The following is a 26,272-nucleotide window of genomic DNA, read 5'->3' on the forward strand; positions in this document are numbered from 1 at the left end:
GGCGGGGCTCCCAGACCCCCATTCGTCACAATGTGGGCGGGGCTCCCAGACCCCCATCTGTCACAATGTGGGCGGGGCTCCCAGACCCCCATCCATCACAATGTGGGCGGGGCTCCCAGACACCCCAACTGTCACAATGTGGGCGGGGCTCCCAGACCCCCATCTGTCACAATGTGGGCGGGGCTCCCAGACCCCCATCCGTCACAATGTGGGCGGGGCTCCCAGACACCCCAACTGTCACAATGTGGGCGGGGCTCCCAGACCCCCATCTGTCACAATGTGGGCGGGGCTCCCAGACCCCCCATCCGTCACAGTGTGGGCGGGGCTCCCAGACCCCCATCTGTCACAATGTGGGCGGGGCCCCCAGACCCCCATCTGTCACAATGTGGGCGGGGCTCCCAGACCCCCCATCCGTCACAGTGTGGGCGGGGCCCCCAGACCCCCATCTGTCACAATGTGGGCGGGATCCCAGGCCCCCATCCATCACAATGTGGGCGGGGCTCCCAGACCACCCATCCGTTACAATGTGGGCGGGGCTCTTAGAACCCCCATGTCACAATGTGGGCGGGGCTCTCAGTCCCCCATGTCACAATGTGGGCGGGGCTCCCAAACACCAGAGTGTGACAGGGGTGATGCTGTGATCTAATTGGTCAGACAGTGGGCAATGAGGGCCGTTGCCCGGGTTTCCCGGGCCGGGCCCGCTCCCGCGATCCTTATTCCACCCGGGGCTGTGAGGCGGTGGATTCCAGATCCGACCCCCAATTATCGCTCTGATCGGCCCCTCTGCTTTCCGTGGCTCCGCCTGCTGTTGCTGGTTGGGCTCCTCAAACCTGTCTATTTTAGGCTTGTTCCATCCCGGTGCCTGTCTCCGGCTGCTCCAGAGGCGAATCAGAGCCGCTTGTAAATGGGAAAAGCAGAGCGTTTGCCAGCGACATGATTCCTCCAGGCGCTGCCGCAGGGCAGGCTGAAGACCTCGAACTAATGGCTTTCTGTGAGACAAGTTACCGGCAGCCTGGAGCAGTTCAGGGACACACGTCCATCAGCAGCATAATCCATCACAACACTCAACCGGGACATCACTGGGACTCTGCCTAGTCCCAGGAACCAAGGCCACCCTGATTCCTCCGGCTGTAGAGACTGCTGTAACTTCCCAACAACTGCTGGGGAGTTTTCCTGCCCTCTTGACAATTAGCGTGAATAGAGCACCATATCCCACAGGGAGGCTGAGAGGAAGAAGCCGTATCAGGTCCTCCGGCTGTATTTGCAGCCTGATCCTCACATCTTCCACCTGCCTAACATGCTCAAAGATCGATCCCTTGTCAGGGTCGAACATCCCTCCATCCTTCGCTAATTCTTTTAAAACTTTCCCCGAGGTCGGGGAGCAGCATCCGCAGCAGCTGCTGGTGGCTCCACATTCTGCGCACCTGCATCTGGGTATTGCAGACCCGCCCGCAACAACCCCGATACCGGAGGCACCGGCCCCTGTCCTGATCTCTGCACTGCCTCATTAAGAAGCACATCACCGTCACTGTCAGATTCAGATCTCAAGCCCTGTCCCACCACATTACCCTCTGTAACTACCTCTGCGGGAAGCTACCAGGGGATACATAGATCCCGCCGCTAATCAGCCCTCGGATACATAGGCAGCGGATGCTGTCTCCGAGTTACAGCTCGCCACACTACCGTCACTTCTGTCCTGAAGCACCATTCTGAATGCACGATCTAGCTCTAACACATCATCGCTTAGCTGCGAATTCTCAAGCTGCACTCGTGCAATCACCTTCTCCAAACCTATTGTTTCATATTAACCTGAGGGGCCAGTGAGACAGTCAGCTTTTTAACCGACTGTCTCTCACTCTGCAAGCTTGATTTCTGTGCTAACTTAGCAGATTCCAGCTCCTCACACTGGATTTCACACTCCTGTAGCTGTTTAGAGAGAGCTTTACAGGCCATAAGTAAGCTTTGGACCATCAGGCCTTTTATCTTTATAATTTTGTTTTTTTATCTCAATCATCCTGAAAGCAAATTCTGACCCAATCGGATGGATCAGCTTGTAGGTCAGGGTCAAGGGTCACGTTGATGGATATACTTCTCCAAACATTCATCTAAATTAGATTTAGGTGTAGCCTTGCCTTTAAAATAATGTCAGTGCAACATGCAAGGACTAAAATTCGGAGCCAGGCCACGAAAATGTGACTGACAGTTAAAGCATTGAGCAGCAAAATCAGAATAAATGGGAGACACGGGGTTAGAATATAATGAAGGAATTCGATAGCTCCCCACACCCGTGAAATACGAACCCAGCTTGTGACAAAACAAAACCAGGGCGAGTTCCCAAGCATATTCCAATCTGTTAACATAAAGAACCGGAAAATGTTCTTTAAACAGTTCAGCACAGTCACTGTTCCTAGAACCACAGCCGCCATTATCTCGGAGAAATATTTAGTTTTCAACATTTGGCAACAAATGACCACAAATTGATCAAAGGTGAAAGTGACTGTGAGCCAGACAGAACAGCCCGTGGCTGCATAAAGCAGGACCGTGTGGATATTACACACTGGAATGGACTCCACAAAACGAAACTCTTCCCAAAAAGCAATAGGAATCTGCCTCAATATCAGACTGATGATAACGACCAGTAGATCCGTGTTGCCATGGCCACCAGTTATCGAGTGACACATTTGGAGAGCCCGCACTTACCCTGAGACAGGATCACATTGTCATTAAGTTAACTTTAAGGAAGATACATTAACAGTGTAATTATGCATCAGGCTGGGAGCAAACACAGAACTTTGATGGAGTTCGGGTTCAAATTTGCAGCCTGCCTTGATTTTAATGGAGGAGGCGGGATGGAGCCGGATTGCCTCGTGGGCGGGTTTCGGACCCGCTGCCGGTTTCAGCCGCTCCCGATGTCCCATTTTGATTTAATTGGTCCAATTAGTCCCGTGGTGCGCGCTGCCTGCTGCAATGACTGGGAGCGGGTCTGCACTGATGACTGTTGGTCTGTAATGATGAGGTCATTGCTGCACTTGTTTTTCAGGGCTCCATGTCGACTCAGCCTCTTATTTCTCGTTAGTGTTGCAGCTTGAAGGTGCTCAAAATTGATCAAAGGTGAAAGTGACTGCAAGCTCTTGTGCAGGGAGTAGGAGGGCACAGGGAGATCCTGTTCCCTAAGGGTGTAAGGACAAACCTAGTAATTACAGGCCGGTCAGGTTAACATCAGTGTCGGGTAAAGTTTTAGAAACTAATATCAAGGGAAACATTGAAGAGGTTTAAGCTAATTAAGGAGAGCCAACACGGATTTTCAAAAGGCAGATCATGCTTGACTAATCTGATTGAACTTTTTGAAGAAGTAACAGGGAAGATCGAAGAAGGGAATGCAATGGATGTTGTCCACGTGGATTTTAGGAAGGCGTTTAACAAAGTACCACATAGAATACTGGTTAACAAAGTTGAGGCTCATGGACTAGTTGGATCAGTGGCAGCTTGGATAATGAATTGGCTTAAGGACAGAAAACTGCGAGTTGCGGTAAATGGCTATTTTTCAGATTGGAGGATGATAGACAGTGGTGTTCCCCAAGGGTCAGTGCTGGGCCCACTGTTTGTTTGAGTTTTATAAATGACGTGGATATTGGAATACAAAGTAGAATTTCTACATTTGCCCATGACACTAAATTTGGGGGTTTGGCAAACAGTGCGGATGATAGCAATCGATTTCAACTGAACATAGAAAGACAAGCAAAATGGGCAGACAATTGGCAGATGAAATTTAAAATAGAGAAGTGGTGACTTGATACACTTTGGCAGAAGGAACAGGGAGATGCAATAGACACTTAATGGCAATGTTTTACAGTGTGCGCAGCGACAGAGGGACCTGGGAGTTAATGCGCATCAGTCCCTGAAGGTGGCAGAGCATATCGAGAGAGTGGTTAGCAAAGCATATGGGATCTTGGGTTTCATAAATAGAGGTACTGAGAACAAATGTAGAGACGTTATGCTGAATCTTTATCAAGCGCTGGTTATGGCACAACTTGAGTGTTGCGTCCAGCTCTGGTCACCACAATTTAGGAAGGATATGAAAGCCCTTGAGAAGGTGCAGAAGAGATTTACCAGAGTGGTTCCGGGGATGGGGTTTCTTTGCTATAAGGACAGGTTGGAGAAGTTGGATTTCTTTTCATTAGAGCAAAGGAGGTTGAGAGGTGATTTGATAGAGGTGTACAAGATTATGATGGGTTTGCATAGGCTAACGGGGGAAGGCTGTTTCCACTAGTTGATGGTACAATGAATTGGGGACACAGATTTAAGATTTTGGGCAAGAGACACGGGAGGATATGAGAAAAAATCATTTTACGCAGCGAGTGGTGAGGACCTGGAACTCGCTGCCGATGGAAGTGGTGGAAGCGGAGACACTCGATGTTTTCAAGGGGAGACTGGACAGGCACTTGAGGGAAATTAACTTGCAGGGCTTCGGGGATAGAGCGGGGGAATGGGACTGACTGGATTGCTCTGCAGTGAGCCGGCACAGATTAAATGGGCCGAATAGCCTCCTTCTTTGCAGATATGACTCGATGACTCTATGATTCCCAAAGGCCAGAGGAAGCCTCCTCAGCAGAGAAAGGCTGCCTGGCTGGAGATTGCTGAGGAGGTTAATGCAAGGTCGCTATGTGCAGGCACCTGGCTGCACCAAAGTGAATAACCTCACATTTCCCTACATTATGCTCCATCTGCCACATTGCTGCCCACTCACTTAGTCTATCTATATCCCATTGCAGACTGTTTCTCCTCACAGATTACTGTTCCACCTAGCTTTGCATCAGCAAACTTGGATACATTACACACGGTCCATTCGTCTAGGACATTAATATAGATTGTAAATAAGTGAGACGCCAGCAATTATCCTTGTGGCACCCTACTAGTTACAGCCTTCCAAATTGAAAAAGATTTGTTTATCACTACTCTCTGTTTTCTGTTCGTTAACCAATCCTCTATCCATACTACTATATTACCCCCAACCCCATGAGTCCTAATCTTGTGTAATAACCTTTAATGCGGCACCTTATCGATTGCCTTTGGAAATCCAAATATACTACATCCACCGGTTCCCCTTTTTGTACCCTGCAGGTTACATCCTCAAAAAACACTAATAAATTTGTCAAGCACGATTTCCCTTTCATAAAACTATGTTGACTCTGCCTAATCAAGTTATGATTTTCTAAGTGCCATGATACCACTTTCTTAACAATGGATTCCGTCATTTTCCCGACGACTGATATCAGGCTAACTGGCCTGTATTTCCCTGTATTTTTTCTCTCCCTCTGGAGTCGAGGGCCCTGTCAACCTCTGTGGAGGGGAATCCTTAGGAAAGCAAAAAGGAAGGCATTTTTGAAGCACTGGTATGCAAGGTGGCATCATCGGATCAGATGTGATGCAGACAGAGAAACTGGGACTATGGAATAGAGACATTACACGATGCAAGTTGGGAGGAAGTATGATCAATGTAGCTGTGGGATTCGGTGGCCCTGTAGTAGACACTTTAAACAACCTAACCCAAGAAATGTAGGCAGTAAGTCAAGAACGGAAGGGAAGATTCGGAGTTGGTCATGTGAAACGCTGGAATTTAAAGCGATATTGATGAAAGTTTCCAGTTCAGGGCAAGAGCAGGAAGCAGCACAGATATTAACCAACCGGGAAAACCATGTCAAGGATGTGACATGACTAGGTCTGAAGCAAAGAATATTCCACATATAGCGTTAAAAGACAGACATAGCTTGGACCCATGTGGGTTCACCAGTGACAAATTTATTTGGAGGAAGTGAGAAGCGTCAAAGGAAAAGCTGTTTAATGTGAGGCCGAGTTTGGCCAGGTGGAGAAGGGTGGTTGTGGATGGGGATTGGTTGGGCTGCCATGCATGGAAGAAGCGCAGGGCCCGCAGGCCATCCTGGTGGGGTGGAGGTCTAGAGGGACTGGACGTCCTGGTGAGAAGTGGAAATCTAGAGGCGCTGGACATCGTTGTAAGGGATGGATGTGTAGAAGGACTGAACGTCATGATGAGAGATGGAGATGTAAATGGACTGGACAACCTGGTGAGCGATGGACATGTAAGGAGCTGAATATCCTGGTGGGGTGAGGTTGTAGAAGGACTGGGGATCTATGTTCAAAAGGAGACGGCTATGGCCAAGAAACTGGAATGGTTAAAATGGTGGATGGCGTCGGAAGAGATTAGCCAAGGGGAGAACATTTACAGTTTTGATAGGAAGAAGTCAGTCTCGTGGGGCATTAACAGGTTGATATGATTGGTCTACCGGCAGGGTCCTGTCTGTGGATGTTTGAAAGGAGGCAGCAGGGGCTGTGCCAGGTTAGTGGACTATGAGTTTGGAGGCCGTGCGGTGAAGATCTCCAGAGGAGGTGAGGTCAGTGACAGTCTGGGAAAGGATGGCTTGATGTTCGGTGGTGGGGTAACGGTGCGCGGGAGGGACGAGGAGGTGTCAGAGTTTGGGCCGTATTTTTCGACACCTACGGGTGTGTACGAGATGTGTACGTGACCGTAGGGGCCGCGCTAGTTCCGGGTTTAGGCATCGGAATCTTCTTGACAGATCCTCCGTATCCCAGGAAGATGGGCCTCTGCCGGTGGAGATTTCCGCTATTTGCCCAACTTACGCCCGCTGAACGCCTGTGAAGTTCTTATGCCTGATAAATGCAGGTGTAAGGCCTGCTATTACCCGCATCAGAGTTTAAAAAATAGCAAAATAAAATGCTATCACTCATTTATATATTAACAACCCTGTCCAATAAGGTAAGTTGATTGTCGCCCCATTAATACATATATTTTCAAAAAATTAAAGTTTCGTTTAAAATAATTAATTAAATGGAATTTTAATTAATTTTAAATATGATATTTATTTATTTTATGTGTTCGTGTATTTTTAAAGTGATCCCCATTCATATTTATGGGAGCTCCGGACGCACCAAACTCCCAGAAGTATGAATGGCGATTCCCTTCTTTTATTGGTTGAGCTGGCCCATGTGATCCCAGGGGCGCTTGTGAGCCGCATGCGCACCTGAGATCCCTGGGCCTCTGCCCGCGCGGACCCGGAGAAGCCCAGGATCGCGCGAGACTCCAAACCTCCCGGGCCACCAGGGAAATGCGGAAATTTTTCACAGGTCGGAGGCATCCACCCGCGGGAAGCCTCCGATCGCAAATTGTGGGCCTTTGTGTTTAGAGTCCACAAGGTAGCGCTATTTTCAACACACAACAACAGCGACTCCCTTATCAGCAGAATTAATGATAATGTCAGGTTTGTACCTGAGAGAATGGAATGCTGCAAGTTCACAGGGACATGGATCAGAGTGAGGGAAGCGAGGATTCACTGAATCACTCCTGCCCTCCATCCTATCACAGGTCTTCAGCCTTTTGATCTTTTCATGCCCCCTTTTCCCTGGCTCTTTACTTACTAAAAGCGGTTAATCTCTAACATTTTAAATTTCTGAAGATATCACTGACATGAAACGTTAACTGTTTCTCTTTCCACAGATGCTGCCTGACCTGCTGAGTGGTTCCAGCATTTTCTGTTTTTATTTATAATAATGTTCGCCCTCTGCTGGTGGATACTTGCCATTGCAGTGGTCAGACTGATGGAATAAGCATCGCCACCTGCTGGCGGAAACTGCACGGTACAATCGTTTTGCTGATTGAGTGACCATTGCTCACTGCGGCTGAATAACTGGAGTATTTAGCTTTTAGAATTAAAGTCCAATAACAGTGGCCGTGGAACTCTGATCAGATTCTCCTGGTTTCCCGCCATACGCCGAATTCCCAGGGGCAGGTGTCGTGCAGTAAAACAACATTCGGCTGTATCTAGGGATTGGTGTGTGTTTAGTAATGGGACAAAATAAAAACATGAACATCGACATAGGCACAAATTTCAACCATAACATTTAATAAAATCATTTTTTATTTTTAAACGCTACGTACATCACTTGACCCCTTGCGTGTTCTGAACCATCTTAAATAGAGGATGAAAAATTGAAGCGGTTACAAAATGAAGTTCATATAAACCCTTCAACAATAAACATAGGTTCTTAATCTCTGTTACAGAGTTGATTAATCCACGCAAAGCAGTGGCTTACAGTATTAATATAGACAGAAATTAATCGAATACATTCTTTGTTTTATAATTTTTAATTAAGCAGAACGCAGCCAAAATATAGAGAAAAGCTAAATCTATTTATTTCAAAACAAATTAACATGGCGATTGATAAAATAAAGTGATGTTTATATCGTGGCGAAACGCACATTCAACAAATTAACATGGCGATTGATAAAATAAAGTGATGTTTATATCGTGACGAAACGCACATTCAGCATGTTCACACTGTTGGAAAAGTTAATGGACATTCTCTCAGATTTCACACACAATATTTCCCGCTTGTCTGTGACACGCCCCGGGACATCGCATCCGGGATTTTCCGCTGACTTTTACCTGAAAGGAAAAAACAAACACCTTGAGAGAGAGAGAGAGAGGATTAAACATTTCACCAACACACCACACAATCCAATGGACTCGTTTTCACTACTCACAATATTCTCCCTGATATTTCACTTCAATTAGTCTTTTCTTCAAATAATAAATAAACAACATCTTCTCTCTGACAGTTTCAGTATCATTTGCAGTTAAACACACTCCCCACAATCACAGAATTGAATTAATTACAGCCAGTGTAATGGGGTATTTATTCCCACAGTAAATACACAGCATGTTCTCTCTGCTAGTTTCAGTATCACTACCGGTTGAACACACTGCCCATTGTCACACAGTAGAATCCACCCGGGACTGGACATTCCCCAGCACTGGGGCACAAACAATGCAGCAGATAATAAAACATTGCTCTTACCGGCTTGACGTAGATGTAACATTTTGAGCCACACAGTCACTGCCCATCGGTGGCGGGATGTCCGGGGTTGTGAACGTGTCACAGTGAACATGGTCATTGTTACCAGGAGTGGAAGCAACCGGTAAACCGGGATCAGTGCGGGTCTGAGAGCTGTACACTGTGGGAGAGACAGATTATGGGTTAATGATGGCGGTAAAACCCGCATCAGTGTGGGTCACATATATCTGTCAATTTGGTGAAGGGGCTGGGCTTTGCTGGTCTGTGAGTGGAAGAGAATTGTTTTCTACCCACACCCCCGTGCTGTGTTTTACCGCTGGGTGACAGCAGACGAGGTGCGTCTAATATCCGAGAATCGGGCGGTTCAGTTTGAGCACTGGAATGATTCCTGGTGCGAGTATTAAAAAGGAAGATAATCCAAACTGAACAGCATCAGGATCTCTTTTCTAGAACATCCCTGTTCTAGAACACTTCATTTCCTGTAATCACAACATGGACTTCAATCAACCATCGCTCTGTGTCACCGCCGATTGAAAGGGAATTTAAAACAGCGCCAGTCCATTCCTACACAGAGGGCTGGTGACTGCGGGAATGTCAGAGATGTAACTCACCGAGAGTGGAGAGATCACCGCCGGCACTTCTGAGTGTGAGGAGATCATCAGGACCGCCCTGAGTGCCAGTGACTCCAGTCTCAACATCGTCATAGTCGCTCGGAACCGGACCTGGGAGGAAATAGAGATTTCCACTGAAACCAAATGCCAGCACTGAGTGCTCAGAATGATATTATTATAAATCAATCTACCCGGGCCTTGCAGGGCGGGAGAGCGGACCAATGTGGTCTTCGGGTGAAGTGGGGTTATCTGGGGGAATGATTGGACCGTGTCATGTCGGGGTAGTTTAGTCTCCGTTTTAAAGTCACACATTTCCCACTGAATCACCCACCCAACCTGCACACACATTTCACATTTCTCGGCCCATAGAGCCGTGTGAGGAAACACAATGAACTGAATGTTTCCTTCCATTATACCATTGGGGAAATTCGAAGTGATTTTGTTTCAAATCCAAACTATTTCCACAATATTTTGTAAATAAGATCACCGTCCAGTACTACGGATCCTTGGCAGTATTATTTTTCGGCGAGTAAGCTCTGATGTCTTTTAGGTAATAAAGTGTGTGAAGTCCAACAAAGATTGTAGGGAGTGAAAATATACCCACCCTGAATACTGGAGGAGTTCCCTTCAGGATTTTCTGATCCCGGATCAGTGTCACCCAAAATGTCACTAGTGTAATTTTCAATCTGATTGAGGGCGTCAATGGAACCCGAAACTGGCAAACACAAAAAATGGATGGTTATTGGAGAGATTTTTAGCACATCGGAGCAGACAACATAATACCTTCATCGTCCCTGTGACAATATCCTGGATTTTGGTAACTGACACCATTGTGGGAGACCATTCACTACAAGGACTGCAGTGGTTCAGGAGAAGGCCCACCACTACCTTATCAGGGTAACTAGAGATGGGCCATAAATGCCGGCCCTCCCAAACACAATAACCTACAGTCCATTAGTACAGGTAATACCTCAGGTATCAGAGCAGAGAAAATAGTGTGTAACATAGTCGGTTAGTACAGAGAGAGTGAGCGGGGTTTCCTGATCATGATCGACCTTGGACACGACAGTGGCACACACAGCCCACTCAACAATGCAAAGTCCATCTCATTAATATTTGGGGACTTGTGCCAAAATTTTCCCATAGCTGCACAGACTAGCAAGCAACAGCCTGACAAAGTCATACTCAAAGAATCATACCTTAAAGCCATTAGGTAACTCCTCCAACACAAACCGTAGGTTTGTTCTGTCCCACCAGGTGGACAGACCCACCATAAGTGTCGGTACAGTGCTATACATTCGGGAGGAAGTGGCAATGGGATTGCTGAACATTGACTCCAGAACCATGAAGTCTTATGGCTTCAGGTCGAGCATGAGCAAGGAAACCTGCTGATGATTACCAACTACAACCCTCCCTCAGCTGCTGAATCAGTGCTCCTCCATGTTGAACACCACTTGGAAGAAGGACTGAGGGCAGCAAGGGTACAGGATTTACAGAATCAACAGTTCAGATCAAAGCTCTGCAGTCCAGCCACATCCAGTAGTAAATGGTGGTGGATAATTAAACAACTAACGGGAGTAACAGGCTTCATCAGTATCCCCATCCCCCATGATGGCGGAGCCCAGCACGCGAGTTCAAAAGACAAGGCTGAAGCGTTTGCAACCATCTTCAGCCAGAAGTGCCGAGTGGATGATCCATATCGGCCTCCTCCTAGGTCCCCCACCATCACAGAAGCCAGTCTTCAGTCAATTCGATTCACTCCACGTGATATGAGGAAACGGTTGAGTACACTGGATACAGCAATGGCCATGGGCTCTAACAACATGTCGGCTCATGACCTGTGCTCCAGAACTAGCCGCGCCTGAAGCCAAGCTGTCCCAGTACAGCTACAACACTGGCATTTACCCGACAATGTGGAATACTGCCCAGGTTTGACAATTCCCAAAAAGCAGGACAAATCCAATCCGGCCAATTACCGGTCCATCAGTCTACTCTCAATCATCAGCAAAGTAATGGAAGGTGTCACCATTGACCAGTCACATAAATACTATAGCTACAAGAGCAGATCAGAGGCCAGGTATTCTGCGGCGAGTGTCTCATTTCCTGACTGCCCAAAGCCTTTCCACCATCTACAGGGCACAAGTCAGGAGTGTGATGGAATACTCTCCACTTGCCTGGATGAGTGCAGCTCTTGCAACACTCAAGAAGCTCGACACCATCGAGGACAATTCAGCCCGCTTGATTGGCACCCCATCCAGCACCTTATAGATTCTCTCCCTCCACCACCAGCGCCCCGTGGCTCCAGTGTGTACCACCTACAAGATGCACTGCAGCAACTCGCCAAGGCTTCTTAAGCAGCACCTCCCAAACCCGCGACCTCTAAGACCTAGAAGGACAAGGCCAGCAGGCACCAGGGAACACCATCGCCTGCAAGTTCCCCTCCAAGTTGCACACCATTCTGACATGGAAATATATCGACATTACTTCATTGTCCTTGGGCCAAAATCCTGTAACTCACTCTGTAACAGCACAGGGACTCCAGCGGTTCAAGAAGCTGTCTCACCTCCACCTTCTCAAGGGCAATTAGGGATGGACAATAAATGCTGGCCTTTCCAGCGAATCCAGGAACGAAAAAATATTCCATTATACCATTGGGGGAAATTAACATGATTTTGTTTCAAATCCAAATTATTTCTACAATATTTTGTAACTAAAATCACTGTCCGGTACTACGGGTCCCTGACAGTGTCATTCATCGGCAAGTAAGCTCTGTTATCTTTAGTTGTTGGTTTTAGGTAGTAGAAAGCGTGAAGTGCAAAAAAGAGATTGTAGGAAGTAAAAATGTACCCACCTTGAATACTGGAGGAGTTCCCTTCAGGATTTTCTGATCCGGGGTCAGTGTCACCCAAAATGTCACTGGTGTAATATTCAATCTGATTGAGGGAGTCAATGGAACCAGAAACTGTCAAACACAAATAATGGATGGTTATTGGAGAGATTGTTCAGGATATCGGAGCAGACAACATAATGAGCCGGATTTTCCGGGGCCTATGACCGCATACACACAGTGTACATGGTCATAAGTGTCCCACAAGTTCCGTGTTTCCACATGTGATTCACATGCACAAAAACCCAGAATTTGCAATCTGTTGAGATTCTGTTTGACAGATCGTGCTCATCCGCAGGAAATGGACATTCGCTGGCGCAGGGTTTGGCTATTTGCCCAACTACTGTCCAACGAATGCCCACACAACCCTTACACCTGGTACAAGCAGGAGTAAGGCCTTCTTGTACCAGTGTAAGCATTTAAATACATAGTAAAATACATGTATTTAAACATACATAAACCTTTTAAATTAGTTTACGATATTTTTTGCCCCTTGAAAAATGTTTAAATTTATATTTCAAAAAATTAAATTTTCCTTTTAAATGTTTAATTACATTTTATTTGAATTAATTTTGACTATGTGATGATTTATTTTTATTTCAGTTTTGTTAAAATGTATTTTTTAGGGGATTCCTATTATGCTTATGTGGATTCCGTAGTTAAATATTTGTTCTTCAATCAAGATAACAAGAACAGATTATCTGGTCATTATCACATTGCTGTTTGTGGGAGCTTGCTGTGCGTAACTTGGCTGCCCCATTTCCCACATTGCAACAGTGACTACACTCCAAAAGTACTTAATTGGCTGTAAAGTGCTTTCAGACGTCCAGTGGTCGTGAAAGGCGCCATATAAATGCATGTCTTTCTTTAAATTGAATCCCCATAAGAATAATGAGAATCACCCTTTGTGCTTTGTTGGGCTGGCCCACCTTATCCCAGGGGCGCTTGCGCACCGCATGTGCTCCTGGGCCTTTACACAGGCATATGCCTGGAGGCCCAGGAGCACAAGTGTCCGAAGGTCCAGAGGCACCAGGTAGGTGCGGAGTTTAATTGTGGTTCAGAGGCAATCGCCTGCGGGAAGCCTCCGACCGCAATTTCCAGCCCAATAGCTTCATCGTCCCTGTGACAATGTGATGGAATTTGGTAACTGACACCATTGTGGTAATCATTCACCACAAGGACTGCAGCGGTTCAAGAGGAACGCCCATCACCACCTTATCAGGGCAAATAAGGATGGACCATAAATGACGGCCCTCGCAGCGGTCAGACACAATGGCCCAGTAATTCGGATGGAAGTGCCGGTTTCTTGCATGCACAGCGCATGCGCAGGAAATCGGCACTTCCGGTCCCCTGAAAGGAGGGGTTAAGAGGTGAAATGCGTGCGACGTATGAGGCAGCGCGTGCGCATTGAACTTCCGGTTTATGACAGGTTTGCCCGTGCGTGAAGGCCTCCACTTTCTACACATTAAAAAAGCAGACGTAAGGACTTCAGTTTAAAAGGTAAGTGGTCAATTAATTAAAATTAGAACATTTTTTCCACAGGTTTATTATTTTTAAATACTGTACAGTAAGGCAAGTGTATTTTTAGCTCCGATTTTTTATAAAATTATTTTTTTCAAAAAATTAAATTTTTGTTTAAAATGGTTATATAATGTTATTTATAGTTGATTTAAATAGTGTGATTTAAAAAAAAATTATTTTAAGGTTATGTACTGTTTTGGGCGCCCGGAGTTTTCATGAGCTTGACAGGTCTTATGTCTAACTCATGAATGGACTTTTGCATCCTCCGATTGGTTGCCCAGTGCTCACGTGATCCCAGCCGACGCATCGAACTAACTACGCCACTGGATCACGCAAGCACAGCGCGCCGGGAGCTGGGGCAGGCCACAGACCAGAAATACACGCAGGCCCAGGCCTCTACTTTCGGCGCGCTATGTAAGTGTAGGTCGGGGGCATGCACCCGCGGGAAGCCCCCGATCCGAATTTCTGGGCCAATAATATATAGTACAGCCCATTAGTACAGGTAATAGGTATCAGAGCAGAGATAATAGTCTATAACATAGTTGTTTAGTACAGAGAGAGAGGGAGCGGGGTTTCCTGATCATGATCCCTCCACAATCCTGCCGTCTCTTTCATTTTCAGAGACTCAAACCGCCGGTGGTGACGGCACAAATTGGACCCCCACCCCACACATGGGTCAGAAAATAGTGCAAGGAGGACAATATCCGATTCGTTCATCCATCTGTTTTTTAATCAAATGATTTATGTTAACGGTTAACTCCCTCCCTAAATATAGCCCAAGACAAATGATTCATCGATTTGATAAGCGTATTGCTCTGATATCCTGAAGCACAATGTGTAAATTAATGTTATAATTCAGAATACAACCTGTTAGAATAAGTCGTATAGAAACAACCAATCAGAGGTTAGGATTTCCTGCGAGGAACATGTTCCAGATACAGGAATCCAGTCACCGAGAGAAATGGAATCTGGGACAATGTGGCTGTCGCCTCATAAGATCAGCGAGTTTTTATGGGATTGATTAAAGGGAATAAAATGAAATGTTAGTGACAGAGACTCCAAGGTCAGCTTACACAGGAAATGATGGCCTGGATTTTCCGCGGCCTATGATGGTGTACACACACCATCGTAAGTTTCCCGCAAGTTCCGGGGTTCCGCCTGTGATGCCCGACAGCCCAGAACTTGCAATCTGTCCAGATTCTGTTTAACAGATCGTTCGAATCCGCAGGAAATTGACATTCACTGCTGCAGAGTTGGACTATTTGCCGAACTACTGCCCAGCGAATGCTCACAAAACCCTTAAACCTGGTAAAAGCAGGGGTAAGGCCTTCTTTTACCTGTGTGCATGTTATTTAAATCTTTAACGTTAGTTTAGGTTATATTTGGACACTTTAAAATTTTTATATTTATTATACAAAAAATGATTTTAAATGTTTAATTAAATTGAGTTTTAACTAATTTGGAACCTGTGATTATTTATTTTTATTTAAGTGCTGTAAATGCTCTTTCAATTTGCGGTCGGGGGCTTCCCGTGGGCGAATGCCTCCAAAACGCAAGAATAGTGCGAACCGACCTGATGGTCTCGGAGGTTTGGACATTTGCGCTCCTGGGCCTCTCCGCCAACACCTGCGTAAAGGCCCACGTGTCTCAGGTGCACGTGGTTTGTGAGCGCCTCTGGGATCATGTGAGCCGTCCCAAACAATCAGAAAGGCGGATCACCATTCTGCTTATGGGGCTTTAGGTACAGAATCACCATCAGCATGAAAAGGAATCCCCTAAAATGTCAATTACACACCAGTTAAATAAAAACAAATCATTACACGTTCAAAATTAATTAAAATACAATTTCATTAAATATTTAAAACAAAAGTTTAATTTTTTGAAAAATAAATGTAAACGTTTTACGGGTGTTAAAAATAACCTAAACAAATTTTTTTTTTTTTACCTATAAATAATTTTAAAATATATATTTTAATATTTATTTAAACTCTTACACTGTTAAGAGACGACCTTACCCCTGCTTTTACCAGGGGTAAGAGTTTCACGGGCATTCGCTGGGCAGTAGTTGGGTAAATAGCCCAGCTCTCCGCCAGGGAATGTCCATTTCCGGGGATGTGGTGGATGTCGAGCTGAAACTTGACAGAGCGCAAGTTCCGAGTTTTCGCGCATGCGCATCGAACGTGGAAACCCGGAACTCGGGGGTGAGTTACAGCTGGGTACACACCACGTACTCGGCCAACGGCCCCGGGAAATCTGGGTCATTCTGGTTACGGGGATTCCGTACTGAAATGGATTCCCCAAAAACAAAATAGGAATTCCCCTTTGTGATTGGTTGGACTGGCCCACATGAACCGCTTGCGCGTCTGGGATACAGGGCTTTTACACAGGTGGACGCCTGCAGGCCCAAGAGCAGAACAGACCAAAGGTCTGGAGGCAGCAGGTAGCTGCGTACTTTGCTTGCGGTCCAGAGTCGTTCGTCTATGGCAAGCCTTCGATCGCAAATTCGAGGCCAATATTATAAAGGAAGGAATGAAGATGATTTCAATCATACGAACATACAAATTAGGAGCAGGAGTAGGCCACTCGGCCCCTCGAGCCTGCTCCGCCAATCAATAAGATCATGGCTGATCTGATTACTCCACATTCCCGCCTACCCCCAATAACCTTTCACCCCTTTGCTTATCAAGAATCTATCTACCTCTGTGTGGTAAACCACTGTTTGTATTCCACTGTGTACATGCCTGGACATGCCTCGGCTGACTCCTCCCACAAGTCCTAGTATAAAGGTGACTGCTCCCCAGCCCTTTGTATTTCTGGACCGGTCGACCACTCGAGGCAGACCTTCATTCTTTTGTTAATAAAAGCCTTTAGTTACTCTCTTAACTCTCAGTCTTTTATGAGTAATTGATAGCGCATCAATTTTATTAACAAAATTTTTATAATGGAGAAGATCCTCACACCAGCATGCCTGGACTTAGATCATCGGGAGGCGGACTCATCCACCAAGTTTACTCACTGGCTTAGGTGTTTTGAAAAATTCCTGACCGCCTCCGCAGCAATCAAATCGGACGAGGACAAACTAGATGTCCTGACCTCCAAAGTGAACCACCGAGTGTACTCGGTCATCCAAGACGCGACCTCGTACACGGACGCTATCAAGCTCCTCAAGGACCAGTACACGTGCCCAGTGAATGAAGTGTACGCCAGGCACCTTCTGGGGAGTCGTAAACAACAACCTGGGGAATCGACCGTGGAATACCTTCAGGCACTGTCTGTGCTTGGCCGGGCCTGTGGTTGTAAGGATGTAAAGGCCGCCGTGTACACAGAGGAACTTATCCGGGACGCTTTTGTAGCGGGCCACAGATCCAATTACACCCGACCTCGACCTCAACAAGGCCTCTGAACTCGCACTATCATTGGATGCAGCCTACCGGGGCATGGATGCCTACTCCTCTGCACCGTGGACGCCGCGGGGAATGACAGCCTGGGACACGGTAGGACCGCCTCATAGCGCCGTGCCACCCCAGCCACACCCCAGCAACGGCCCAACGACCGCAGCAGTGTCCCAAGGCCAGACAGCAGTGCCCCAAGGCCAGAAATGCTACTTCTGTGGCCAGGCAAAACACCCCAGAGCGCGCTGCCCGGCGAAAAACGCGATCTGCTCGGGCTGCGGGAAGAAGGGACACTACGCTAGCGTCTGCAGGGCCAAAGCCACCCCGAACCCCAGCAGCGCCGCGTGTGGGCCATGCGGGCCGCCATCTTGGGCCTCCCCGGCCATGTGCGAACCACCGGTACAGCAGCCATTTTGGACGCCTCCAGCCACATGGGGATCATGGACGCTGCCATCTTGGACGACAGCCGGAACGCAGCAGGCCCCCAACACCGCCTCATCTGATACCCGCAGCGACACACCGACCCCTGCGCTGGCATCCGTTACACTGGACCAAGCGAGACCGCACCAGCTGGCCAGTTCCACAATGGACATTAAGGTAAATGGTCACGATACAATCTGCCTTTTTGACTCTGGGAGCACAGAGAGCTTCATCCACCCCGACACGGTGCGGCGTTGCTCTCTCCCAGTCCTGCCTGCACACCAGCGGATTTCTATGGCCTCCGAGTCCCAGTCGGCGGACATCGGCGGCTACTGCGTGGTGACACTCGTAGTAGACGGGACCGTGTACGATCATTTTAAACTTCTGGTCCTGCCCGACCTCTGCACTGCCGTCCTGCTGGGGTTAGATTTTCAGTGCCACCTTAAAAGTGTTACGATGGCGTACGGTGGACCCCTACCCCCACTCACAGTCCGCAGCCAGCAGCTTCCAAATTGCCCGCCGCGCACCAGGTGCAACCTCTCCACACTCAGAGTCACCCCCCCACCACTGTTTGCTAACCTCACCCCCGACTGTAAGCCCATCGCCACAAAGAGCAGGCGATACAGTGCCGGGGACAGGGTTTTCATTAAAACCGAAGTGGAGCGGCTCCTGAAGGAAGGGATTATTGAGGGCAGCACCAGCCCCTGGCGAGCCCAGGTTGTGGTCGTTAAGACCGTCGAGAAGCAGCGCCTGGTCATCGACTACAGCCAGACAATAAATCGCTACACCCTGCTAGACGCCTACCCACTCCCCCGCATAGCTGATATGGTCAACCAGATCACGCAGTACCGCGTCTTCTCGACCATTGACCTGAAATCAGCATACCACCAGCTCCCTATCTGCCCTGAGGACCGCCAGTATACTGCCTTTGAGGCAAACGGCCGCCTCTATCACTTCCTTAGGGTTCCCTTTGGCGTCACCAACGGGGTCTCCGTCTTCCAAAGGGAGATGGACCGGATGGTAGATCAAAATGCGTTGCAGGCCACTTTCCCATATCTGGACAATGTGACCATCTGGGGCCGTGACGTGCAGGACCATGACGCAAACCTCGAAAAATTCCTCCGCACCGCCAAACTCCTGGACCTGACATATAACAAGGAGAAGTGCATATTCCGCACAAACCGCCTCGCCATCCTTGGCTGTGTTGTGGAACACGGAGTCATCGGCCCCGACCCCGACCGGATGCGTCCCCTTATGGAACTCCCACTGCCCCAAGGCCCTGAAGAGGTGCCTAGCGTTTTTCTCCTATTACGCCCAGTGGGTCCCCTACTATGCGGACAAGGCCCGTCCGCTGATCAAGTCCACCTCTTTTCCCTTGATGGCAGAGGCCCGCTTAGCCTTCCACCGTATCAAGGAGGACATTGCCAAAGCCACCATGCATGCAGTGGACGAATCCATCCCCTTCCAGGTGGAAAGCGACGCTTCCGACTTTGCCCTGGCCGCTACCCTCAATCAGGCGGGGTGACCCGTGGCCTTCTTTTCACGAACCCTCCAAGGCCCGGAGACCAGACACTCCGCTGTTGAGAAGGAGGCCCAGGCGATTGTGGAGGCTGTGCATCATTGGAGGCACTACCTGGCCGGAAAACGATTTACCCTGCTCACTGACCAGCGTTCAGTTGCTTTCATGTTTAACAACAAGCAGAGGGGCAAAATCAAAAATGACAAGATCTTGAGGTGGAGAATCGAACTTTCCACCTACAATTACGAGATCTTGTACCGGCCCGGGAAGCTCAATGAACCCCCGGATGCGCTATCGTGTGGCACCTGCGCCAGCGTGCAGATCGATAGACTGCGGGCCCTCCACAATGACCTCTGCCACCCGGGGGTCACCAGGTTCTTCCACTTCATCAAGGCCCGCAACCTGCCTTACTCTATTGAGGAGGTCAGGACCATGACCAGGAAGTGCCAAGTCTGCGCTGAGTGCAAACCGCACTTTTATAGACCAGACAGGGCCCACCTGATAAAAGCCACTCGCCCCTTCGAGCGCCTGAGCGTTGATTTTAAAGGGCCTCTCCCCTCCTCCGACCGCAATGTGTACTTCCTCAATATTATTGATGAGTACTCCCGTTTCCCGTTCGCCATCCCCTGCCCGGACATGACCAGTGCCACGGTCATTAAATGTCTGAACGACCTCTTCACCCTGTTCGGTTTCCCCAGCTATATCCATAGCGACCGGGGCTCATCGTTTATGAGCGATGAACTCCGTCAGTACCTACTAACTAGGGGTATTGCCACAAGCAGGACCACCAGTTACAACCCCCGGGGGAACGGACAGGTGGAAAGAGAAAATGCGACAGTTTGGAAGGCCGCCCTGCTAGCCTTAAAGTCTAGGGGCCTTCCAACCTCCCGCTGGCAGGATGTGCTCCCCGATGCGCTCCACTCTATTTGGTCACTGCTCTGCACTGCCACTAATGCCACCCCCCATGAGAAAATGTTTGTCTTCCCAAGGAAGTCCACATCGGGGACATCGGTACCGCCATGGCTGACGTCCCCAGGGCCGGTCCTACTGAGAAGACACGTGAGGACCCATAAAACGGACCCCCTGGTTGAGAGGGTCGACCTCCTCCACGCCAACCCCCAGTATGCTTACATTGCATACCCAGACGGGCGGGAGACCTTGCACCCTCGGGGGCCGCAGTAACCCACTACTCACTACCACCCCCCCCCCACGATCCGATATCCAGCCCCAGCAGACGGCAGGCCTGGGCCCCGCGACCCGCTCGACATCTACGAGGACGACATGCCTGTGCCACAGCCTACGCAGGACTCGACGCCGGAAGCTCCACTACCCCTGCCGTCGCCACGCCAATCACAGCGGCAGACAAGACCTCCGGAGAGACTCCAATACACTAACTTTTAATACACTTCACCCCGCCGGACTCAATTTTAAACAAGGGGTGAATGTGGTAAACCACTGTTTGTATTCCACTGTGTACATGCCTGGACATGCCTCGGCTGACTCCTCCCACAAGTCCTAGTATAAAGGTGACTGCTCCCCAGCCCTTTGTATTTCTGGACCGGTCGACCACTCGAGGCAGACCTTCATTCTTTTGTTAATAAAAGCCTTTAGTTACTCTCTTAACTCTCAGTCTTTTATGAGTAATTGATAGCGCATCACTCTGTCTTAAAAATTTTCAAAAACTCAGCTTCCACTGCCCTTGAGGAAGAGAGTTCCAAAGACTCGCGACCCTCTGTGAGAAACAAAATTCTCCTCATCTCTGTTTTAAACAGTGACCCCTAGTTCTAGATTCCCCCACAAGAGGAAACACGCTCTCCACGTTCACCCTGCCCAGACCCCTCAGGATCTTATTGTTTAAAATAGTTATTTTATGTAATTTATAGTTACTTTAAAAATTTGATTCAAAGAAATGTATTTGAAGTTTTAGTTATGTTTTGGGGCTGAACTGTATTCATGGATTTGACAGGTCTTCCTGTCAAATCTATGAATAGAAATTCCCTGCTACGATTGGCTCTCCATGGCCCACGTGACCCCAGGGGACGCTTCGAACTAACTGCACCCCTGGGATACACAAGCACTGTGCGCCAACAGCTGGAAGAGGCCCAGGATCGGAATACAACGCGGGCACACAGCACAACAGCTGGCAGGCTAGGTAAGTGCAGGTCAGAGGCTTGCAACTGCAGGAAGCCTCTGACCCCAATTTCTGGGCCATAATGGCCCAGAAATTCGGGTCTCCATGGTTGAGTATGCACGGGGTACTCACTCGTAGGCCCAATGGAAGTGCCGGTTTCATAACATAAGGACATAAGTAGGAGGAGCAGGAGTAGGCCATACGGCCCCTCGGGCCTGCTCCGCCATTCAATAGGATCATGGCTGATTCGAACTTTGACTCACGTCCACTTCCCTGCCCTCTCCCTGTAACCCCTTATTCCTTTATCAGCTAGGAAACTGTCTATCTCCGTTTTAAATTTATTTAATGTCACAGCTTCCACAACTCTGAGGTAGCAGATTCCATAAATTTACTACCCTCTGAGTGAAGAAGTTTCTCCTCATCTCAGTTTTGAAAGAGCAGCCCCTTATTCTAAGATTATGCCCCCTAGTTCTAGTCTCACCCATCAATGGAAAAATCCTCACCGCATCCACCCAATCAAGCCCCCTCAATCTTATATGTTTCAATAAGATCGCCTCTCATTCTTCTGAATTCCAATGAGTAGAGGCCCAATCTACTCAAACTTTCCTCACAAGTCAACCCCCTCATCTCTGGAATCAACCGAGTGAACCTTCTGTGAACTGCCTCAAGAGCAATTATAACTTTTCTTAAATATGGAAACCAAAACTGTACGCAGTATTCCAGGTGTGGCGTCACCAGTACCCTGTATAACTGCAGCATGACTTCCCTGCTTTTATACTCCATCCCCCTTGCAATAAAAGCCAAGATTCCATTGGCCTTCCTGATTACCTGCTGTACCTTCATACTAACCTTCTGTGTTTCATGCACCAGGACCCCCAGATCCCTTTGTACTGTAACACTTTGCAGTTTCTCTCCATTTAGATAATAACTTGCTCTTTGATTTTTTCTGCCAAAGTGCATAACCTCACACTTTCCAACATTATATTCCATCTGCCAATTTTTTGCCCACGCACTTCGCCTGTCTATGTCCTTTTGCAGGTTTTTTATGTCCTCCTCACTCACTGCTTTCCCTCCCATCTTTGTATCGTCGGCAAACTTGGAAACGTTGCACTCGGTCCCTTCCTCCTAATCGTTAATATAGATTGTAAAGAGTTGGGGTCCCAGCACTGACCCCTGCGGAAAACCACTAGTTATTGATTGCCAACCCGAGAATGAACCATTTATCCCAACTCTCTATTTTCTGTTGGATAGCTAATCTTCCACCCATGCCAGTATATTGCCCCCAAACCCGTGATTTTTTATCTTGTGCAGTAATCTTTTTTGCGGCACCTTGTCAAATGCCTTTTGGAAGTCCAAATACACCACATCCACTGGTTCCCCTTTATCCACCCTGTTTGTTACGTCCTCAAAGAATTCGAGAAAATTTGTCAAACATGGCTTCCCCTTCGTAAAACCATGCTGACTCTGTCTGATTAAATTTTGCTTATCCAAATGTCCTGTTACTGCTTCCTTAATAATGGACTCCAACATTTTACCAACCACAGATGTTAGGCTAACTGGTCTATAGTTTACAGCCTTATGTCTGCCTCCCTTTTTAAATAAGGGCGTTACATTAGCAGTTTTCCAATCTGCAAGGACATTTCCTGAATCCAGGGAGTTTTGGAAAATTACCACCAATGCATCCACAATCCCTACCGTTACTTCTCTCAAGACCCTAGGATGCAAGCCATCAGGTCCAGGGGATTTATCCGCCTTTAGTCCCATTATCTTACTGAGTACCACCTCCTTAGTGATTTTAATCATGTTTTGCTCCTCCGCCCCCTATAGCTCCCTGTTTGTCCAGTGTTGGGATATTTTTAGTGTCCTCTACTGTAAAGACTGATACAAAATATTTGTTCAGCGTTTTTGCCAACTCCATGTTCCCCACCACTAATTTTCTGGTCTCGACCTCTAAGGGAGCAACATTCACTTCAGCCACCCTTATTCTTTTTATATAGCTGTAGAAACTCTTGCTATCTGATTTTATATTTTTTGCTAGTTTAGTTTCATAATCTATCTTCGCTTTCTTAATTAATCTTTGTGTTATTCTTTGCTGGCTTTCAAATGCTTCCCCATCTTCTATCCTCCCACTAGATCTGGCTACTTTATATGCCCTTGTTTTCAGTCGGATACTATCCTTTACTACTTTACATAGCCACGGATGGCTGTCTTTTCTTTTATGCCCCTTTTTCCTCACTGGAATATATTTTTCTTGAAAGTTGTGAAATATCTCCTTGAATGTACACCACTGCTCATGTACCATCTTACACTTTAATCTATTTTCCCAGTCCACTTTAGTCAACTCTGCTCTCATACCTTCATAGACTCCTTTATTTAAGCTTAGTACGCTGGTTTGAGTTCCAAATCTCACCCTCCAACTGAATTTGGAATTCAAACAGGTTATGGTCACTCATTCCAAGGGGATCTTTTACTAGGACATTTTTAATTAATCCTGTCTCATTACACAGGACCAGATCTAAGATTGCCTGCCCCCTGATTGGTTCAGTTACATACTGCTCAAGGAACCCGTCCCTAATGCACTCTATGAACTCTTCCTCAAGGCTGCTCTGCCCAATTTGATTTGTCCAGTCAATATGAAAATTAAAATCCCCCATGATTATAGCTGTTCCCTAATTACAAGCCCCAACTATTTCCTGATTTATACTCGGACCAACAGAGTTGCAAATGTTAGGAGGCCTATAGACTACGCCCACTAGTGACTTTTTCCCCTTATTATTCCTTATGTCCACCCAAACTGTTTCACTATCCTGATCCTTTTACACAATATCATTTCTCACTATTGCAGTGATTCCATCCTTTATTAACATAGCCACCCCACCTCCCTTTCCATCCTGTCTGTCCTTCCTAATTGTCAAATACCCCTGGATGTTTAGTTCCCAGTCATGGTCACCTTGCAGCCATGTTTCTGTAACGGCCACCAGGTCATACTCATGTGTAGTTATGTGTACCATCAACTCGTCCATGTTTTTTTTACAAATGCTGCGTGCAGTTAAAGAACTTTTAAATATGTTATGTGACAATTTATTCCTGCTTTTGCCCCCTTTACTACTCTACCTTTATCTTTATACATTCTGTCCCTTCCTGACACGCTCTGGTTTTTAATTCCCCCACTGCTACCTTGCTCTATTGCCCTCTCCACTGACATTTTTATTTTTCGCTCTTTTGAAACCGCCCCGCCACTAATTAGTTTAAAGCTCTCTGTACAGCCCTAGTTATTCGATTTGCAAGGTTTCTAGTCCCAGCACTGGCCAAGTGAAGTCCATCCCAATGGAACAGCTCTCTCCCGTCCCAGTACTGGTGCCAGTGTCCCAAGAAGCAAAACCCATTTCTCCCACACCAGTCTTTGAGCCACGCACTTAACTCTCTGATTTTATTTACCCTAGCCAAATTTGCTCGTGGCTCAAGTAGTAATCCAGAGATTATTACCCTTGTGGTTCTGCTTTATAATTTGGCCCCTAGCTGCTCATACTCCCTCAGCAGAACCTCTTTCCTTGTCCTATTTCTGTTGTTGGTATCAACATGGACCACGACAACCGGATCCTCCCCCTCCCACTCCACGTTTCTCTCCAGCCCAGAGGAGATGTCCTTAACCCTGGCTCTGGGCAGGCAACACAGCCTTCAGGACTCTTGCTCTCGGCTGCAAAGAACCCTATATATCCCCCTAATGATACTATCCCCTACGACTACAACATTTCTTTTTACTCCCCACCACTTGAATGGCCCCTCGTTCCACGGTGCTGTGGCCAGGTTGCTCATCCTCCCTGCAGTCCCTGATCCTGTCCTCACAGGGAGTAAGAGCCTCGAACCTGTTGGACAAGAGCAAGGGCTGCGGCTCCTCCAACACTACCTCCTGGATCCCCGTACCTGCCTCACTCAGACACACCCTCCTGTCCCTGACCACGGAATGCATCTGAATTAGTTAATCTCATTGCTGTAACTACTTCCTGGAACACAGAGTCCAGGTAATACTCCCCCTCACTGATGTGTTGCAGTATTTCAAGCTCGGACTCCAGCTGATCAACACGGAGCCAGAGTTCCTCGAGCAGCCAACACTTACTGCAAATGTGATCACCGTGAGAATCAATGGTGTCCACCAGCTCCCACATATTGCAGCAGTAAAACATCACCTGCTCTGCCATTCTATGTAATTAATTAAATTTATTATTATTATTTTTAAATGCCCTCTGCCCCGATTCTAGATGATGAATATCACACCTCTATTTAATTGAACTTACCAACTTATAAAGGTTTTCAAAGGGAAGGAAAAGTACTCACCAACCAGCCAATCACCTACCAGCTTGGCTGTGATGTCACTTTTGAATTCTGACCTCCCTTTGGAATGTTGCCTGTTGAGCCTGTTTAGGCTGCCTCGCCTCACTGCTCCAACTCGACTCAACACCCGCTGCTGCTCCCGGCTGCCTCGACTGGGCCTCGCCTCGCTGCTCCGCCTCCGCGATGTCTGCTAATCTGGAGACCAAACTCCCAATGCACTGCGCATGCATGGGAAACCACCACTTCCGTTCCTCTGAATGCAGAGGTTCAGAGGTCGAATGCGTGCATGGAGAAGCTGCACGTGCGCATCAAACTTAGCTTTCTTTTTACCGTTTTTTCCGTGAGGGTATGTCTGCAGAATTTAGAAATGTAAAAAGCAGGTGTAAGGCCTGCTTTTTACAAGGTAAGTGGTGAATTAATTAAATTTAGAACATTTTTTCCACAGCTTTATTATTTTTAAATACTTTAAAGCAAGGTAAGTTTATTTTTAGCCCCGTTAGAAGATAAAATAATTTTTTTCAAAAATTTAAGTTATTGTTTAGAATAGTTATTTCATGTAGTTTACTTTAT

The 26,272-nt window shown here is 47.4% G+C and overlaps 1 pseudogene across 1 annotated transcript in view; it reads right to left on the reverse strand.

Moving 5' to 3' along the window:
• Positions 1 to 8,753: 8,753 nt before the first annotated feature.
• The window catches only part of LOC147098104 (scavenger receptor cysteine-rich domain-containing protein DMBT1-like), a 55,948-nt pseudogene continuing 38,429 nt past the window's right edge, over positions 8,754 to 26,272 (reverse strand). Inside the window, exons 15-18 of the transcript XR_015074227.1 lie at positions 25,706 to 25,862; positions 12,352 to 12,462; positions 10,105 to 10,215; positions 8,754 to 9,611 (exon numbers count right to left, since the gene is read on the reverse strand). The product of XR_015074227.1 is annotated as a scavenger receptor cysteine-rich domain-containing protein DMBT1-like (transcript). The remainder of the gene's footprint in view (positions 9,612 to 10,104; positions 10,216 to 12,351; positions 12,463 to 25,705; positions 25,863 to 26,272) is intronic.

This window comes from Somniosus microcephalus, chromosome 30 (assembly GCF_052327205.1).
Source record: "Somniosus microcephalus isolate GS21.2 chromosome 30, FLI_Smic_1.0, whole genome shotgun sequence".
Taxonomy (NCBI): domain Eukaryota; kingdom Metazoa; phylum Chordata; class Chondrichthyes; order Squaliformes; family Somniosidae; genus Somniosus; species Somniosus microcephalus.